The sequence below is a fragment of the Oxyura jamaicensis genome, chromosome 4 (assembly GCF_011077185.1).
Source record: "Oxyura jamaicensis isolate SHBP4307 breed ruddy duck chromosome 4, BPBGC_Ojam_1.0, whole genome shotgun sequence".
Classification (NCBI taxonomy): Eukaryota; Metazoa; Chordata; class Aves; order Anseriformes; family Anatidae; genus Oxyura; species Oxyura jamaicensis.
Genome location: NC_048896.1, coordinates 58,585,473 through 58,591,478, shown reverse-complemented (window position 1 = coordinate 58,591,478; position 6,006 = coordinate 58,585,473).

Here is a 6,006-nt window from a genome sequence, read left to right as displayed (position 1 = left end):
ATTTTGTGAACTTTGTCTATTTTGCACCAAGTAATAAATAAACCAAAACCATAGATCCTAAGCCCCCTAGCAAAACACTATGGGATTCACAAGCAAATCCCAGTTCTACAGCTTGAGAAAATCCCTAGCACAAATACAAAAGTCTTGTTTATATAATTTTGTTAGGTGATGCAATTAAGGTGAAGTGTACTTAGTATAAAGATTACAAATATGCTTCTCAGTGTACATGACACTTTTTAAAGGACTGTAACAAGATGTCTTAAGTAGCAGACACAGCACCTCTTTGTATTGCAGTAATAATTGGCTTAAGAGGCAGGCAACGTTAGCAAACATTTGTCTGCACTCTGAAAAATGTCTTCAGTCCTGGGAAATGTGTTTGCTCCTTCATTCATTTTGCAGGTATTATGCACTCTGCCATTTGCCTACCAAAGCAAGATCTACTTAAGCAGATTATGGTTTATTGCTCAAAACATCAGCCTTTGAAGAGGAAGGAACATTTCCATGACAGGCGTTGGTGACGTCATCCCAGCAGGTAGTGACATTTTGAATGCTTGATGACATTTCCTCTTGTAAATAGACAAGGGAAGTCAGTAGGTGCAGCATTGCTTTACCTTTTGTAAAATGTCACTGCGCTGAGGACAGTGAAAGAACTCCTGTATATTATTTTATTGTTTCTGAGAAGCAGAAGGAAATTACACCAAAAGGCTCATAGTGTCCTATGTATTTCTTTCACTATTTGCCAAGATTGCTCTGAAGAAATACCAATGAATTTCAAGTGCATGCATTGTTAGTTTTTATAATAAATAGCTCTCTCCCTTATTAAATTCATGCCTCTTTACACTTCTAATGCTTCTGACTTTAGCTCTTAGAAAACACATCTTTTACAACCTTACCATCTGTCCTCCATCATTTTCTTAAAAAAGTTACTCTCGTAACACCTAAAATTCTTTCTTTATCTCTTTTGTTTGCTTTGTCACATCTGAACTAATATATTGTTGAAAATTAGAAGAATGCTTTCAGTTTTGGTTCCTGTTCTTTGGTCCCTGTTCTTTTTGGCACTTACTTGCCTTCACCCATCTTGCATCCTGATATTCACTGTGAAGAGTAATGTCATTGTGGTGCTCATCTCTAGCATTTTTTACTCTACTCTAGACCTCCTGGGACCTCTGTGATTACAGATCCCAGCAAAGGAAATAGAATTATTCTGAATGTAGTTATCCACAAAAGAAAACATGTAAGATCTGCAGTGTTTCCTTTTACTTTGGAAAGCTGACCCCAAATAGAGCTATGAATCCCACTTAAATTTGAGTCTAATGCAAAAACATTTCAGGAACAGTTTGGTGCAATATTTTGTTCCTAAAATACTTCTCCTGAATCACATCTATCTTTCCAGTCTGATCTGCAACCAGCTGGTTTTCATCCAGCTCTGTTTCTGCCAGCTACTCAGAGCAGTTGGCATCATCTCTGTCTATCTCCTATGAAAAAAAAAAAAAAAAAAAAAAAAAGGCACAGAAAAAAAATCTAATCAGTATGTTAATAATAATATTTATAGCCCAGGGTTGTTAGATGATCATTCCCAGTAGTTTTCCATCAAAACTGTACTGAACCCATGGACTATTCTGACCTTGCAGGACTTTTTCTATCTGGTTGTTTAAGAAATACTTAACAAATGTTGTCTTCTAAATTTGGTCTAAAGATAAGCTAACACAAGAGTAGAATATCCTATATTTGGTATGTGAATATCTATTTGGAACAGCAGCATACCATTGCAGCAAGGCCAGTGCTCCTTACCCAGGGGCTCTTCTGTCTCACCCAGCGTCCGTTCTGTCTCCCTGGTGCTCCCTCAGGGTGTCCCAAACCTCCTCTTGCCTGCTGACCTACTTCCCAAGCGTTCCTGTTTTGAGCTGTTACATCACCGTGATGCTGTTGAATATGATATGCAGGGCAGCAATGAGATGCTTCTGTGGACATCTCTGCATTTCTTATCTCTTGCAGATATGTCCTGTGTCATTAATGATCATTGCTTTTGATTTTATGACTTTTATATTGAGCGCTTCTTCTGTGCCATTTATCAAAGGGCCAACAGCACCCTCCGCTGGTGTCCTTACTTTGCTTAACACCTGGGCTACCAAATTGTCTTTTACCAAGAGATCATCTGTGAAGGTTTATAATAATAAATCTTGATAGGCCATCAAAAACCTCTTGCAGTTCTTCTCTCTCTATGATCCTATAACACATATCAAGCGCTGAGTGTGTTGAATTTGGTAGGCAAGGTTCTGTCTTGGTTGTTCCATCCTCAGGTGATTCCAGCAGATACCTTTTCCTATACCCACAGGCTAGATCACCACCACTTTTTTCTTGTTTCCCTGATCAGTTTATAATAGTGGTAGTGTGAACCCATCTGTGCAGACAAAACTTGCCATGCAAAAACTTTGGGAAATGTGTATGCACGAATGGGGAGGAAGTGTGGGCAAAACCAGAGACAGGTGTCTGGCGACCATCTAGTCTTGATGAGCAGCCAGAAGTTTATGTTTCTTTTCCCCCGGTAATTGTCTTATGGATAGTAATAAATAAATATTAATAATAATAAAATAGATATTTCTCAACAAGAAATTATTCAACAATACTCAGGGAAGATAGAGGAGAGAAATGTCTAGATTGTCATATTGCATGGAAGCTTGGAGGACTCTCCCTATGATTAGCACAATTTATTCTCATCATGTTAGAGCAACTCCACCATCAATATTTAAAAGGGCACAAATCATGTCCCAAAGATGTGACTCTGTGAGTAAATTTTGCACCCACTCATTTTGAGTGGGTTGCAAATATATTCACATGTTCTTCATCACAACTGAGCAGCAGCATATCTTGCTTTTAAGGGAAGCTGAGATGAAAATAGCTGCCTCTAAAAAAGGTAGATTAATCTCTTGGAAACTCCCCACTGGAACATTGTTACATTAACTGGCAGTTTCCCGTGATCCAGGTAATTTATTCATGAAACTTATGGAGGTTAATCAAAAGTTCATATAATTGCAATAAACAGAATATATAATGGACTAATCATGCAATTCAAGGCATTTTGTAATTTATTTGAAATATCAGATAAAAATAACTAAGAGGTGTGCCAGGAAGTCAGCAAATAATTTGGAAACTGATGAGTGTGGCATACCTGCTGAACTATGAATAGATAACGTAACGTCTAAAAGTAGATAGATAAATATAACAACAATACAAGTATTCTGCATGCTTATACTTTTTTGAAGACTTTAAATTGATTCTAAAACTTACATTGCCACCTCTTGTACAATCCTGTTTCCAGTTTAGCCCTCAGAGAACAACTGTGAGGAACCTGGTTGGAACCTGACTAATCTCAATAAAGGGGGCACAGTTTGCCCCCTTCTAATATTTGAGCAAGCATATTAATCAGGTGGTGTTTGCAGTGTACTGTTCTTGCTTTAAAAATGAATAAAATTAGAGAGAATATTAACTTTTGAACAGGGATGCATTTCTGTTTAGTTGAGAAAGTATTCTGGCTTTGACTCTTCCTGGGGGAGAGAATAAGTTCACATGTTAATACCTGCTTATTATGACTCTGTAGTATGTGCATGTGAGGATCTAGGACTATACACATCTTACTAAGTGCATCCAGACTGGCCAAATGTGAATGTAAATCACCTGACTTGTATACAAAACACGTGAACACAAAATAGGTATTCACTTGTATTTGTTGTTTTCTTCTGAAGAAGGATTTGTTAATGATTAGTAGGAAAAGAACTGAGGCTATAAAAAGAAACTGAGGTTCAGGGTTCAGTGTAAAGTGCATTTTTTGTTTGGTTTTGTGTTTTTTTTTTTTTTTAATGAAAGGACAGAAAAATAATAAATATCTGTATTGTGTGTGCAAATACATAGACACAAACAGATTATTTTCTCTTAAATGAAAAGATAAAATATATATAGAAAAATATAAAATAGACAAACACACTCACATATATATGCACACACATATATATAGGGATGTATATATTGACATGTACTGAGTAGTGGTGGATGACCAGGCACTGGCACAGGCTGCCCAGAGAGGCTGTGGGGTCCTCAGAGGTCTCTAAAAGCCACCTGGATATGGTCCTGGGCAGCCAGCTCTGTGTGGCCCTGCTTGAGCAGGGCTTGGACCAGGTGGCCTCTGGAGGTCCCATCCCACCTCAGCCATTTTGTGATTCTGTGAAATTCTCATATCAGAGAAAAATGCATACTCCAGTGTGGGAAATACAGTTTTTAACATGCCTTATGTGTTTCCCCTATACTGAAAATGTAATTTTATAGTTGGTTTGCTGATAATGATTCAATTTTAAACAAAAAATCTTCATTTTGTATAAAAAGTGTATGTGGCTGGGCAGTAAAAATCAAGACGTAAAATTTAAGTAGACTAATATGCTGCAGAAGAAACAAATTTATAAAAAATATAAGAAAAGGCTGAAATAAAATGTCCGGTTCTGAAAACAAAATAATTTTCAGCTACACTGGGTGTGAGCAGATATAATCAAATTTCCTGAAAAATCATAATTTTCCCAGGATAAAAAGTTGAACAGCCTAATAAGCAGATCATACAAAAAGAAATGTTAAACATTTCACAGGAAGGCATTTTTCAAACCTTGGCTGGAAGACTTTCAGCTCAACAGTTGCTTTAATCAGTTTAGTCAATTATATTCAAGGGAATCACTTCAAAAGAACAAGAAAATTTTGTTTTATGCCTTATAAGCGATGAATAGCTTCTAGGTTGTGTTCCCTTTCTAAAACAAAAAAGATAAAAAGATTAGAACTTCCAGTAGCACCTTCACTTTCAAGGATTGCCTTGAAAGCAATGAGTAAAGCAACCCTGCTTTTAAAGCTAATTTTTAATTTTAAAGCCATAGAGGTCTCTGTGCAACAATTAATTTATGGCCATGGTTTGACTCTGTGGCACTGGCAGAAGTAATGGGCATAGACCTTGTTTCAGTGTTTTGCTCTCCAGCACCTAGCAGAAAAGTAGGTAAGCTGAATCCTAGCAGGTAAATTCTTTTTTTGGAAGCAGTCGGGCTTTTTGAAGCAAGCGGGTAAACTCGTCTCTCAGGCATTCTCTTTTCTTTCTAATAGGCACTTTTACTTTCAGGCAATCAAATCTTTTTTCCACTCTGTACACAAGTTCCATCCTTCTAGGCAGGTAAACTTTTTCCTCCCCCTTAGCTTCCCCCAGGTAAGCAAACATAACCTAAAAGAAAAGGACAGATTAAATCTGTTTGCTCATATAACTCTGCCTTCTTCCTATACTAGGAATTTGTCTTGTGACCTACTTCCTTACCACTGTTTGCTATTGAGCAAGGACAAAACTCAAATGTCATTTCACGACATAATCCACTGTCAAAATTGGCACTAGCCAGCAGGCCTGCTGGTGGTCACTTGCAGATAACAACTGTGGAGTAGGCATAGAAAATGCATTTTTTCCACAAAATATGGTAAGTCAGGGTTGAAGAGTATTGGGAAGGAAGGGTGGGAGAACTTGCGTTGCCTCTGTCATGTCTCATATATTCTTGAGACTTAAGTTTCCAGTACTTGTCAATGACTTGTCAAGCTGGCATTCTTCAAAAACGTGCCGTTAATTGGTGTCACATAAGCATGCTATGTGTATTTCTTACAAAGCCAGTAGTGGTTTTATTACTTACCCGCTTCTCTATTAGCCGTATCAATAAATACCTTGCACCTGCAGTGCAAGGTGATGTTTTCAGGTGCAGTTTAGTATCTGAGGAGAAACTGATGCTCTGGAACCTTCATGTTAAAAAAATAAAAAAAAAATCAAGTGCAAAAATCCGCACTTATGAAACTAACAATCCTTTTATTGACTAATATCCATCCTTTGACTGAGACCCCAGGTTAGAAGGTTATTCTTTGTAGAGTCCAAAATACATACAGCAGAACACAATCTTCTGTTTAGAAAACACATTATTCAATAACGGTAAATATATATATATTTAA